Source organism: Ammospiza nelsoni, chromosome 2, assembly GCF_027579445.1.
Source record: "Ammospiza nelsoni isolate bAmmNel1 chromosome 2, bAmmNel1.pri, whole genome shotgun sequence".
Taxonomy (NCBI): Eukaryota; Metazoa; Chordata; class Aves; order Passeriformes; family Passerellidae; genus Ammospiza; species Ammospiza nelsoni.
Window position 1 is genome coordinate 5,775,846 of NC_080634.1, and position 14,208 is coordinate 5,790,053.

The window sequence follows — 14,208 nt, forward strand, 5'->3', positions numbered from 1 at the left end:
CCGCAGTTTCTACTTATTTTATTTTTTTCCTTGTTCTTTCCTGTGTGCTTTCCAGTATGACCCTGACCCTCCTAAAGTGGTCAAAAATGAACAGAGCAGTCTAGGGTGATGTTTTATGTATTACACTATAATAATATATAAATATAGTGTATTACACTAAAATAATAGAATATTTTGTGGGGTTTTCTCTCCCCTCTCCAATAGCATGGCATTGTTTGTGATGCCTTAAATCCTTCTCTGCAGAGTCCCTCACAGCCCTGCTTTGTACAGGTGATTATTCCTAACTCAGTGTAGTGCTTTGAAATTCGCTATGGACAAGGAATGAGACAAATGTTTCTTTTCAAATGGGCTGTTTCCTCCAGTTTGCCCACAGATGTGCTTGATTTAGGGCTGAGTTGTCAGAGTTGTGCCACAATCAAGGACACATTTTAGCAGAAAAAGGCAATTGTCTGTGCTTGAACTGTTCTTCTAGAAGAGGACTTGCAGCTCAGAAGATAGTAATAACTTTGAGGGAACGTTAAAAATGAAAAAGAAAAGAGGAGTATTCCAGAGGAAAAAATGAGTATATCGTTTTAAAAGTCAGGTTCATTGCCTAGTGTCTTTAACTAGTATCTTTTCTCAGTTCTACAAGTCATGGCAACTTCAAATAAATTAAGTATAAACAGTCAGGCTAGTTCCACACCAAGGATTAACGGCAACACATTGAGAAAAAAACCAAGAAGTAAACTAAGCAAGAAGTGAAGGAAGCACTTAACTTTGTTTGGTAGATGATTCTACTAAATTAAAATGTATTTTAAAATTAATTTTACTAAATTCTGACTTAGCTAATGAGCATAGTTAACAAATATACAATAGAATCTTCAATTCCTTCACTTCCCAAATTACTTTTGGAATCATTCCTGGTCTCTACCAGCTGTTGTCATGCATGAGCTATGAAGTCACTTGTAAGAACTAACCTGGAAATCTGTTAGAAGCACTGCAGTTATTCCAGCTGCTTTGAGCAGGGAAAAGTGATGCATACATAATATTCTAGTTAGTATTTTTTCAAAATGTGTCCTGAGCATTGTTAGGAGCACTGGAAGCAAGACATGAAAATAACAGCATTATCTGGCTTGCAGACTTCTACCTTCCAAATATAAGATAACTTCAATATGAGTCTATAAACCTAATTTTTTGGGAGGTATCCCTTCAGTTCTGTTACCCGTACCACTAGTTAATTCTTGTATTCAAAAGAAAAGGATGAACAGAGTATTTTAGTTCTGAATGTGCCCATTTCTGAACAGAACAGGGAGCACTACAATATTTGTAGTAGTCTGGCTGTTTCTTAGTTAATTACGAACATCTGGTCAAACTGGCATCCCTATTACTGTGCATGCTACAGAACATAGTGTCTTCCTTCTGCATCCTGTTGGTTTTCAAAGGGATTTCTATTTCCTACAAAATAGCTGTTAGTGTTGACAACAGCTCCTTTTAGCTTGAATGCTCCTGAATGGGTGAAAAGAATCTAGATTTGTACAACAGAAGGTAAAAAATCTAATTTAGGCAAATATTTTAAAGTGTTGTTGAATATATTGAAAAATCATCCCACACCTAAAATGACAAATGGCTGAATAGAACATATCAGCACTCTGCTGTCACATTGCAATATGTTGTATGACATTATTGGATCTCCAGGTTTGCTAGAGAAAAGTGAAAAGGGAAATAGAATTGCTGTTTCATACCTTAGAGAGGAATGTAATCATCATTAAATTCATTCAGGTGCCAATGCCTAAATCCATCCACATATTTTCCACTCTTAATGTGATTTTGACTTCCTGCAGCTTTGCAAAACACAAAAAAAACCCTCAAACCAAACAAAAAAGAGTTGTCATGCCGATTTTGTGCCTTAGGATGAATTGGTAACGAAAGGGAAAAGAAACTAAAGGCTTCAGGATTAGACACTTGCCTCTGGATCTTAAAATCAGCTTTAGTCCTCCTCCTGTTCTAATATCAGTTAGCAACTCTGAAGTCACTTAAGGCTCTTGTCCCTCTCTATAATCTAGTGCTTGACTTGAGAGCCCATCTCAGATTTGCAGGAGTGATAAGGTGCTGGGAAAAGCTGATATCCAGGAGGCGTAGAGTAAAACCAGAGGGCTGTGCATTACTGAAACCTAAGGCCACTGCCCTTGGGGGTTGGGGCAGAGGCCTTCCCTGGATTTTGGAAAAAATCTCTGTAGTGATGAACACCACTGGAAAACACCATGGGCATTTCTAACTTGCTGTGGGGTAAAAGTATTACCTTCCCAAATAGGTCTAAAAATGCTGCTTATGTAACTTTTGTGTTTTTACAATGTGATTGATTGGTTTTTCCTTTAGAATTTTCGCTATGGGTGTTTACAGGTATTTATTTTACATTTCTGGGCTAGAGAAACCTATTGAACTCAATGTTAGAGAATAAATTAAGTCATCCTTCAGTGTGTCACTTTTAATCTGGAGATCACTCTGAAGATATTTTTCATGATTTTGCATCTAGAAATATCAGTCTGATAATTTGTCTAAACTCCTTGAATACCATCTCTTACAGATACACTTATTTAAGGAAACTTATGGTGTAAATTTTGACTCCACTGTATGTAAAATGTGTTTCTTAAAATTCTTTTTATAGTTTACATGGATAAATATTAATATAACATTTTATGATCTTTACTGTTATCTTATTTAGAATCCTGGGAAAATCTGAAAAAGCTAATTTGATTCAAAAAGAATATATGTTAATTATATTTAGCTAGCAGGGTACTGTTTTGAAATTATAGAAATTTAGCTGAGATGCACAACTTTCGTGTTTAATTCTGTCTTACCCACAGACCAGATAGATGGCTGCTTGACTTCCTAAATTTTGATCCCAACATGTAAAAGCAACCTCCATCTCTCCCCTAGGAGGGCTGGGAAAAGCTGTGGGATACTGTTATGCCTCATAAATCCTATCTTGTCATGGTTTCACTCCAGCTCTCTTCTCTCTTCCCCTCATTTTCCTGAGGAGGTGCTGCCCTTGCACTCTGCCTGTGTTGCCTTTTTGCCTCCTGTTTTATCATCCACGCTGCTCAAGCACTAAAATTTGCTCTCTTAAAGAAAAAAAACAGTTTCTAACAGGATGAACCTGAACACCAAAGCCTCCAGGTTTTATGCCTGAGAGTAATGACACAGGGCAGCTGTGTTACACACATCTGTCCCCCTCCCAGAACATCCTTTGTATCCAAATTCTGACTCCCTCATGCCACAGCACAGCCATGTAATTCAAGTGTCATGGTGTGAAAATGTTACTCTGCCAGGTTAGGATGTGGGTTTTTGTCTTTTTAGCTTTTACCTGAGAAAAACCCCAAGCATGTGATAAGAATTATATATAATAACTATGTTTTGGTGCCACAAGAGCTACCAGCCTGAGGGAGAATATCTGAGAGATGATTACAGGCTCAAATCAAACATTGCCTTGGCCCTGAGTCATGGCTGCAGCATTTCCCACCATAAAGCACTGGCAAATGGGCTGGCCCAGCAGGTGCCAAGTCTGGCTCTGGAAGCACACTGTAGGTTGCTCTGGGGCTCAAACTGGGGTCAGCTTCCTGTGCTGACCATGAAACTGAGTGAAATGAGTTGCAGTGGTGAATTGTGCCTTCCTAGAGAATCACTCATTCCAGCTGCTGTCCTCTAAGCACACTCACACCTGACAGTCTTTATCTCTGTTCTTGGCTTTGCAAATAGGGGTGATAAGAACTAAAGGGCAGGAAATTGTCCCAACACCTATAGATAAATGTACAAATGCAGTGCAGGCAGCATTTCCCCCAGAAACTTTTCTGGTCCACCTCGTTTTGTCCTGGCATTTCAGGAACATCCTGGCCATGCAGAAATTTTCCATGACTTTCTTTCAAAAAAATTAGTTATTGTCAAATGATGTTTGCTCCAGAGAATGCCAGGTCTGGGCAGCCTGAGACCATGTACACCAGCTGGTTTGGTGGCTGTGTTTCTTTTTGCTGGTGTGCTGCACAGAGACAATTTCCAGTGGCTTCAGGTGCCTTTCCGACAATTTCAGTGTTTTCATTTTCTAAATGAAGACTAAATTCTAGATATTTACTTCTCCTGTGTAGAAAATGACATATACCTCATATAGGGATATCTTAAACTGGAATGGGAATTCCTGGTTTCCCTTAAGTCTTCCATGTTCATTTACACCTTGGCCTCTGGTGACAATTTTAAACTGAGGTATTACACTTCCAACCCTTTTGGCTTTTTACATGCTGCTGAACATTGGCTTGACTGGTGCATTTATATTTGTACAGGAGTCACTACAGAGCAAGCAAGGTCAGAACTTTCACTGTTTCAAATGAAAAGTAGGATTTCAAATAAATGGGGAGATTAACTTTGTCCTTTGAAAAGCAACTCTGATTTTCAGGAATAAAATTTCACCTCTAACTGCAAGAAGAAAATAATTTTCACTAAGTTACTAATAAGTGCACTTTTGTAATGTGCATGCATTTGGACTGAGATGTCTGAAGTGTGCTTGAAATTTATCTTAAGTATGGCTCTAAGCATGTAAGATGGTGAAAAATTGTATTTCTGTTTAGTAGGAGTGGGTGGTGTTATCTAATAATATAAGTTTGAATTCACATAGTAACATTTAAAATCTATTTATAAGTGAAAGACTAACAAACAGATGAGTGAATATAGGTCAGAGAGGGGAGTTAGAGAGAATGGGAATAATAACACCTCTGGCTGCATGGGCTGATGAGGCACCACTGCTGCCAGGGAAAAAGGATCAGAAAAACAGCTTGGTGTTTAAGAAAATTGTGGCTGCTTGCAGCAGAACAAAATACCAAGAATTCTGAGCTTTACAGCCCTGCAGACTGCCTGAGGAGCTTTGTATTTCATCCCAGAGGCAGACATAGAGTGCTTATTATTCAAATACCCACCACTTATGCCTGATAATGCTTTCAAGGCATACCTGACTGAACTGTAAAAATCCCAATCTGGTCAAGTGCTGGTTTAATATGCACAGACACTGGCTTGCAAATCACCATGGATTGTTTTCATGAACCACAATTTCACTGTCAAGATTTAATTAAGAAATATATCAGAGCCTTTGGAAGAAGTAGGGTTGTCTGGGGTGTTGGACAAGTGCAACGTGTGACATAAAAATCTGTGCACTGACCAAGCTGCCTTCCCAAAAGGGAAAAGGGACAGGATTGCTTAAAAAAGCCACCAAGCCCTTACCTATAATGGACATGGTGCTTTTACATCATTCTCATCACTGTGAGCCACATTATGTAGCTGGGATTTGATTGTATTAACCTACATATTGCAATCTTGAAAATCCTGGGAAAAGGACACATTTTATGGCACTATAAAGTCGTCATTTTTCTGCTGCTGTATGAAGATTATTACATTCCCTGAAAGCACATAACAGATTTAATCCAAAATGGGATGTATTATTTTTTTCTGTACAAGCAAGCTGTCTGGCAGGCAGCAGGAAATAAAGAGAATGATTATTATTAGGTTTTAGTGACTTAAAGTAATATTTGTATAAATGCATATACATAGGACCTCTAAAAACTACCCCACAACAAAAAATATTAAAGCTGATATGTTGATTTTAAATGAAGTTTTGAAATAGTGAAGCCTAATGGGCAGCCAGAGATCATTCACAAATACAAATTAATATAAACTAAGAAATGTTTCTGCTCTAAACCTCATGTGTTAAACCTAATCAGTATTTACTGTATTATCTCTGAATAGAATAAGGACAGCGCATTATCTGTTTCAGTAATGCAAAGTTAATTTTAGCTGTCAGAAGGTTGGAGTCAAAGACCTATAAAAGAAGATATTTCCTGAGTGAAATCTAAAGGGACGTTTTAATTTGTTTCTGTTCCATTGCTTCTGAATAAATGGTTTTGAAGCAGATAATGAATTCATGGAAGTGCTAGTTTTCTGTTCTGGTCCTAAAATTTCTAAAAGCATTTCTAAGAAAGCTCTTTTTCCCTACTTTTCAAGTATAACCAAACACATTGGGGTTTTTTTTCAGTGTTAAAATGCCTTTGTGAGGGCAGTTCAAGCAAGAGTTTTCAAAGTTCAAATTACCTTAAGTAAAATTTATACAGATGTGTCAGACTTGTTTAAGATGTTAAATATGCATTTATGTATAGTTTTCAGGGCTGTAACTATGTTTGCTGTTCCCAGATGCTCACCACGGGGAGGAGAATCCTAAACTTGGAGAAAGTTTCTGAATTTTAATTTGCACTAGCAAGGTGATTATTTGAAGGTAAGTCATTTGAAGGTAAGTGATTTAGAGCTGTTGAGAGATGAAGTGTGCAAACAAAAGTCTCTCCTGTATGTTTTCAACTCACTATAATGCATATTCAGCTTCTGAGGCTCAAAGCTGCAAATTTGTCTTTTACCTGTGCAAGACAAATTACAGAGACATTTCAGTGGAAGAAGCAGGGAAGGTATTTGCAAGCATGGTTTTAATAACAACACACACCCCCTACTACTGAATTCATGAGACCCTAGCTAGAAAATTATTAAAATTGCAGCACTGATCACCACAGGATGATGAAACAGCCAACACTAAAAATAGATTGGAAACAAATCACAGCAAATTCATGGGTAAGGAACCACCACTGTTACTTGAACTCTACAGGTAACCCCCATCCCAGGAATTCCTAAGATGTTTTGAGCAGGACTGTTCCAGTGTGGCTGTATTTAGAAAAGTAACAAAGTGAATGTTTTTTGATCTTAGAGAAAAATACCTGTGTAGTGACATGGAAGAACTTATTGGTTCATAGCAGTGAATTATAAAGAACTTAACAGGAACAATGCTCTGTTTAGTGTTTTGGGGCTCTTGCATGCAAGCTGGAAAGTTTTTGCCAGATTGTTAATTGACTGGAAGGATTCCTCTAGCCCTGGAGAACCAGGCTGAAAAGTTTTCTGTGGCAAAGCAGCAGCTTCCCCTTTAGTGATGGATTCTGGCCCTGATGAGCCAGAGGGCTCAGTCACTCCTCTCCAATGGCACAATGACTCATTTCCCTGGCTGCTGCTGTAAGCCCTGCCTTCCTTCAGCTGAGAGTAAGTGAGGGCTGTGCTGTACAGAGCACACTGTAACACACTGAGCTGTAAAATCTGTTGCTAAACACAAGTCATTTTGTGTCTGAGGCTCATGAGGGAATGGGAGGGAGATACAAGAGTTGGCAAGTTAGCCCAGCACTTCAAAGGACAAAAAGCCCCTCGTTAGTTTGACTTCCTTAGGTTTTCTTCTAGATGCCTTGTTTTTTCCTAGCTGGATGCCTAGATAAGCTCAGGAAAGTGGATACTTCCCTATTTTCCACAAAATTATGACTTTCTGTAGGATAACCTGTTAAATTTTGCCACTACCTCTTTCTGCCCCTGGAGTATCTAAAATACCAAGAAATGTTCTTTGAATATGCTTCAGATTAGAAGGCTGATTTGTTTGAAACAGGCACGAGGATCCTCTGTGCTTCTGCTGTGCTGCACCCTCTGTGTTTGCAACACGAGTGACCGTAGCCCAGCCACCCAGAACTAGCAGCAGCAAGGCACCAAACCCCCAAACTCTCACTTGCTCCCTTCTTCCAGAGCTTGCAAAAAAAAAAAACAAAAACCCAAAGAAACAAAACAAAAAAACCCCAAAAAAACCAAAAAAAACCCCCAGAAAAACAAGTGGAGAGCACAGGGTTCCTTCAAACCCATGCAAAGTTTGGTTGGTTTGTTTGTTTGTTTTCCTCTCTGCTTTCCAGTAAGGACAGCAGCTGGTGAAAGCAAAAAGCTGCCATGCTTGATGGAAAAGTTATTAAAAGCTGGATCCACAGCTTGCAGTCCCAGAGAGGGCTCTGCTGGCCTGCCTGCTTTTTATACCACAGAGAAGTTTTTCTTAGTTGTGTTGTTTCTGTAGGGTTGTGAGCCCAAAACACTGTTTAAACTGCTTTGAGTCAATACCTGAGGACAGCTGGGTAAGGGAACATACATGTGTTGGGTATAGAATAAAACAGCTGCCTGTGGAAACATTCTTAGGGCTGCAAGTTTACAACTGAAGGGATATTTGATGGGCAGCAAATGTAAACTATTAAATCCCAACCTATGTGGCCTTCAATTATCTGGCATAACTCCAGCTTCTGAAGGGCTTTAGTTAAATTGTTATAATTCATCTGGTTAAGAAAGACCACAAGTATTTTCAAAACCACTTTTCCCCAAGCCTTCACTTTGCCTATTCATACTGAAAGCTCTCTAGCAAATGGACCACTTATTATTTTGTGTTTTTGTTCAGTGTGAGTGCCTGGGTTTGGAGGCACTACTGCAGTAACTCAATTATAAGCAAATAACCACTCCAGGGTAATTCCACACAGACCTTCATATTCACATTTTTGTACCTCAGATACATTCACAGCTTACTCAGTGCATCAATTAATTAAGCTAATCTGAGCCTACTTAGGACACATGTCTCTAGCTTCCAAGTTGTGGAACTGTTTTATCTTTTTGAAACATAAATTGCAAATTTTGAAGGTTGAGGGTTATGTTTATGGGTCTTAAAGCAGTGAAAGAGATAGGAAAGAAAAAAGACCAAACCCAGCAATATCCTTGTCCTGGTGAGCAAGAGCAGCAAAACTGTCAATTTTTGCCCTTTCTTCTTATGGGTCAGTTCAAGATCCATCTCTCTGAGTAGCAGCTCAGCATCTGGCAGTCAGATTTGTTGCCAAGTAGTCCATTTCTATTATTTTAAATACCAGCCTGAATCCACAGCAGGTTTCTCAGCTGCTTCCTTCTTTTACATAATTAATCAGTGCAATAACTGCTAAACTTTAGAAATAATTTTATGGAGGTGATGACCAAGACATCTGAAGACATAAAGTTCAAATCCAGGTTTAATGTCTCCCCCTAGTCAAACACAGCATATTTGTGTTTTAGAGTTGCCTTTGTGTAAGCTGCAATAACAAAATGCAAACTGCTTACTGATGCAATTTGCCTTAATAATAACAATATTTAAGTAGGTGATCTTCTGTTGTTTTTTTTTTTGTTTTTTTTTTTTACTATCCTATCTACTCTTTCAGATACAGCTGAAGGCAGGATGCGTGTGTTTGTCCAGCTTAGCAGTATACATATTTATAATTTAAAACCAAATCCTGTTCCAAAGTAAAGGAAATACTATTCTCATAAGAGACTCAGAGAACTGGACCTTTGTTTGCCTGGCCAAGTAAATACCAACTCACTGAAGGAGTATAGAATTAAATCTAAGTTTCCAGCTTGGTGCAGGGATGGGTGAAGATCTGATGATCACTGTCTCAAAATTTCCATTCCAAAGCCCTATTTCTCTACTGTTCTCTACTTTCTAAGATAACCTTAAGCAGCTGGTTGAAATTTCTGTCTGCTTTGGGTTATTGTCTTTTCAGCGTAGGAAAAGAAGAAGAAACATTTCCAGGAAATATACGTTAGAATATTTTCCAGCAGTCATGTTTTTCAGAGGCAGGCAGAGAAAAGTTAAGTTGTTCTTGTCAGTGTAAAATGTCTGTGAATATTCTTGGCTGAGAAATTCTAGCTGTCTTTTATGACCCTGACATCTGACATAGGATGACCTTGCTAGTGGCCTTGACATCTTTGTGGAAGCTCAATTAAATCTGAGCAACAGAAAAATAAAATCTCACAAAGTGTACAGGCTTAGTACAGACTTCATAGATTTTTGAGAAATGAATTCTGCAAAAAATGCCAGTGTTAAGGTCTGTTACCTCATAGGAAAACCACAATGCATTGTATTTTCATTCCATCTCCAAGCTATCATCAGTCTCTTAGGTGCTCCATCATCTCCAGCATGTCAGCAGCTGATTCCAAAGGATCCTGTTTTGTCAAACAGCTCTTTGTCAGCAGTTTAATCTTTGGAAGCTGCTCTGGGTCAGAGGCACATCAAGAAATCCTGTATTTAGAATAAGTAATATTTACATTTGGCTGCCTTTTATTTTTTCTCTACAGAAATATTGATCTGTCTTTCCAAGAAAGGACCTGAAAGGCCCCAGGGCAAAAGTTTCTAATGACAGGCTCAGATAAAACCCAACACACTCTTTCAGGACAACATTTACATGCAAGCTTTGATTTTTCTGGATTATAGCCCTTAGCTGTCATCGGAGACAAAGCTCAAAACAGCACAGACCTTGTCAAAACCTCTGCAGCAAGGACACTAAAAGCACCCAACAGCTGTCACACACAGGAACCCCTGGAATTTGCTGCTCACTGAAGATTTGCCAGCATCTCTTGAACAGACCATGCTACCTGTTCCCCTGCACTGGGGATGTTGCAAAAGGTATTTGCTTATGTTAATCTACCCTGTGAATTAAAGCTTTTTTCTTTCCCATGTTTCTGATAAACTCCTCTTCCTGAAGTCACCAGCTCCTACTGAGTGAGAAAGTTTCATGCACCTGTTTATATAAAGGGAAATAAAACTGTCATTTCCTAAGTTTTTCAGCTTCTTTTAGTAGAATTCCTGTCACCTCCTTTTATATCTCTGCCTAAGCTAAAAGCAATCTGTGCTAGACAGGTACTCTTTGGCACTTTGGGCACCCTTTTTGGGAGAGGAGTGAAGCAAATACTGGGGTGAGATTGTGCTGACCTATTTACACCAGATGCCTTGCACCTCACAGTGTCTGCTTCTCTCTATTATTGCAAAAAGAAAGTTGGAGTGATTGGTTCAAGATGTCTGTCTTTGGTGAGTTGAATTCTAACCTTTATTTGCAGGTACTCAAATAAGTACCTGAAAATAAAGGCTAGAATTTAGTGTTTAAGTGTTTAAACTTTGACTGAGAATAAGGAATAATTGGCAATTTTCTGGTTGAAAGGTGTTGTTGTGGTAGTCAGGAGGAATGGGTTCTAATAGATTTTAATTGATCCAGCTTAGCTGTACCTACCCTATCTGCACTAACTGAGCTTTGTTTAATTCAGCTAAACATATTTAGGTGATAACACTGTGCTCAAAACAGGACACAAGCTTATCAAATATTGTAGTTAACATTGTTTTTAAAAGCACATTGTCAAAGTCTGAACATTTCTTCCCCCTATTATTAGAAGTGTATGCATTTTACTGAAGTAGCAGTAACTTGCTTTTCCTTATCTTAACTGTAAATGACCCTATTCATTTGTAGCTAAAATTGTCCTCCCCAGAGTGCACTGGCTTCAGCAGAATTACAACTTGCATGATTTTAGCTGATAGACTCTCCTGCAGATACATAACCTAAAGAAGTAACACATTCCTGGCAATACATGATAAAAGAAGCACTTGGCAAAGGTCAGCTTTTCAGATGTCTCGTGGAAATCTCATTAAGTACAGTCTTCTGATAGGTCCTCTTCTTCTGCCTCAGTGTCTGTACCAATTGTCCTGAATTTCTGATTGAAGTTGGGCATCTCAGTGACTTTTCTAACAAGTTAGAAGGTTCCAGTATAATTAAAATAACCTCAAAGTCAAATTTAACAGGCAAGAATTTTGATAAAAGTCTTTGAATTAACTCGATTGTATGCAAGTAAAACAATCTTTAAATTATCAGTCCTTCTGAATGTAGCTAAGCCTGCTAAGATTTGAGTGAATGTCAGGCAAATTCCTAAATATTTGAACAAAAAAGCCTTGCTGAAGCCATTATTCTCTATTAATGGGAACTATGCCAAAATGAAATCCTTGTGCAAGCAGGGCCTATCTTCTTTTCAGTTTTCCATTTTAAATCCAAATTTTCCCTTCATTTCAGCTTTCCATTTGAAATCCTAACTTTTGTCTGTCATGATGACTTCTTGTTAAGCTGCTGTTAAAAGTTTAAGTTGGTGCATATGTTAAAAGAGTGCAGGTAATAGAGATGAGAAATTAAAGCAGATGATCCAAAAGTTTTGATGAACTCTAGCTCAGTGCTGAGGCAAAACTCACCACTACCAGCACTGTTTCTGCCTGCAAACTCCAGAAATTGTTTAAGCTGAGCCACCACAAACAGAGAAATGTTAATATTTTTGTGGTGACATTTTGTTTGACCATCAAGCCAGTTTTCAGCTGACAGACTGCTATAAAATAAAAAGATGGACAGCAACTAAAAAAGAATAAAATTAAGCTGTGTATTAGATATGAATCAATTACAGAGTGAGATGACAAGCTCGTTCTCTTTCCTGCTGGAGTTGGGGAAGCAGAGTACTCCATGACCTTGAGGTATCTTTCAGAGCACATTTGCTTTCCTTACATGCACAGCAATATGTGAACTTAAAGGCTGGCTCTTAAAGTCTGCATTACATTCCCCTTTAGGAAGTTGTAAGTTACAGAGAGTCTTCATTTGTGTTTTAGAAGAGCCTGTGTGCCAGTTTTCTGCTCTTGTACTTGTTCAGGATGCTAGAGCCCAGATCCCAGCATTACAGAGATCCCTGCAACCTCTGCTGCATTGCAAAGGCCGTGGATTGAGGCGGCTGCCAGGAGGCTGAGCAGTAAGGAGCATAACAGCACCAAAGACCTAATGGTGAGTTCCATGGGGCACTGCAGGGGTTAAACTCACTGCCATCCTCTCTGCTCGTGAGCAGAAGGACTTGTGTCATGTGAGCTTTTGGTCAGCATGAGCCTGCAGGATGCCCTTGCCCACTTCAATAAACTTCAGTCACTTGTGTTGTACTGAACTGAGAAGGAAAGCCCTGCAAATTTGAAACCTAAAAGTAACCCCCATGAGACATTCAGCTGTCCCAAATATAGCTGGGGCAGCTCAATGTCTGCTGAGTGCCCCAGTGGAGGCATCACTCCATTGGGGATGTGAATTCCTGTGGAGAACCCTTAGCTTAACTCACAGAGAGTATCTCCTGAGACACCAAAGAAAAAAATAATGGAGTCCATTCAAAGGCAAGTAGGTGGTAAATGTTTACATGGATTACAAAAGATGAAGTAGCCCACCAGATGTTGGAAGATGCAAGTACTTAATCCATAGGAGAAAAAAGCTGCAGGGATATCTCTGGAAAACTGCAGAAGGACAGACTTCACAAGCCCAGTGCTGTCCACTGACTCAGCTTCAGTCTCAGCCTTATTGAGGGGTATGAGATACAGGAACAGTCTACCAATATGCTGGTAATTTAAATGATAGATGCTGATAAGTACTTTTTTCCCTTCCTGCCTGAGCTTAACTTTTACTCAAATTCTTCCATTAAAATATATAATTGAGTACCTAGACAGTTGCATTTTGATTTGCATCTCTTGCCAACCCAATATATCTTTCAGATAAGCATTTCATGCATTACTTTTAATAATAATGTCTTAAATTAAAAGGCTGCTTTCATCAGCATAATGAAGCAAGATAGCCAAGGAAAATAGCTATGTGCCTGAGAAATTCATTAAAGTAAGAAAAAAAACCCATGAAAAGGGGATGATAATGAGAAAAATATTGAGCCTCAAAAAGGACAATACTGAAAGGAGAGACTCCATTTAGGGCTTACTTACTGCATGGGAGGGGCTGTTTTTCCAGAGATCTTGCCTTTTTTTTTTAATTCTGACAAATGACATAAAATTTTGGCAACTCAGTTACTTTTAAATTGCCATAGGCATCTGGGAGTTTACTAGCACAAAACCTGTGCCTGATAGTGCTATCAGGGATAATCCTTTATGCTACTTATGTGTTAGTTTTAATGATGTCCCTTCTTCTAACACTGAGAAACCTATAACTTAATAATGACAAACACCAGAGCTGCTCAAAGAAGGCAATTTATTGTAATCAAGATATGCTTTCTAATTAACCTCCTGGTCTCTATTTAAGCTGCAGATTGAGCTACTTATATTTATCTTAGAAATGCATTGTTCTTATAAAGTCCTTTTTTAAAAAGAAATATTTGAAAAGGTACTGAAAAATATTATAGAGATTAAAAGGAACTTGCACAGTGAGCACTAATGAGGCACGTGCTTGCCTTTGAATTGCATTCCCTCTTCCTCTCCCTCCCATCTTTATCTTATCTTCAGGCAGCCACGGCAGCGTTAAACGAGAAAAGCAGCTCCCATTTGACTCCTCTCTGCCTGTGTGCTGAGCTGTGCTGCTGCTCCTGGCAGGCTGTGGGCTCTCAGGGACACACACACAGGGGCTCTACAGGAGGAGCTGCCACACATCCAGCCTGAGACAGGTGCTGCAAACCTGCTCCCTGCTTGCCGTGACTACGCAGAGACAAAAGGCTCTGTCTGGGACACAACAACCCTTG

General features: G+C 39.0%; 1 protein-coding gene and 1 long non-coding RNA gene across 2 annotated transcripts in view; one reads left to right on the forward strand and one right to left on the reverse strand.

The window, feature by feature from the left end:
- The window catches only part of LOC132069556 (uncharacterized), a 63,172-nt gene extending 50,671 nt beyond the window's left edge, over positions 1 to 12,501 (forward strand). The window contains exons 2-4 of the long non-coding RNA XR_009417801.1: positions 6,205 to 6,286; positions 9,997 to 10,324; positions 12,373 to 12,501. This is a non-coding gene — a long non-coding RNA (uncharacterized LOC132069556). The remainder of the gene's footprint in view (positions 1 to 6,204; positions 6,287 to 9,996; positions 10,325 to 12,372) is intronic.
- Positions 1 to 14,208, reverse strand: part of HTR1F (5-hydroxytryptamine receptor 1F) — a 101,567-nt gene that overhangs the window by 36,625 nt on the left and 50,734 nt on the right. The gene's annotated exons all lie outside the window — the stretch shown is intronic.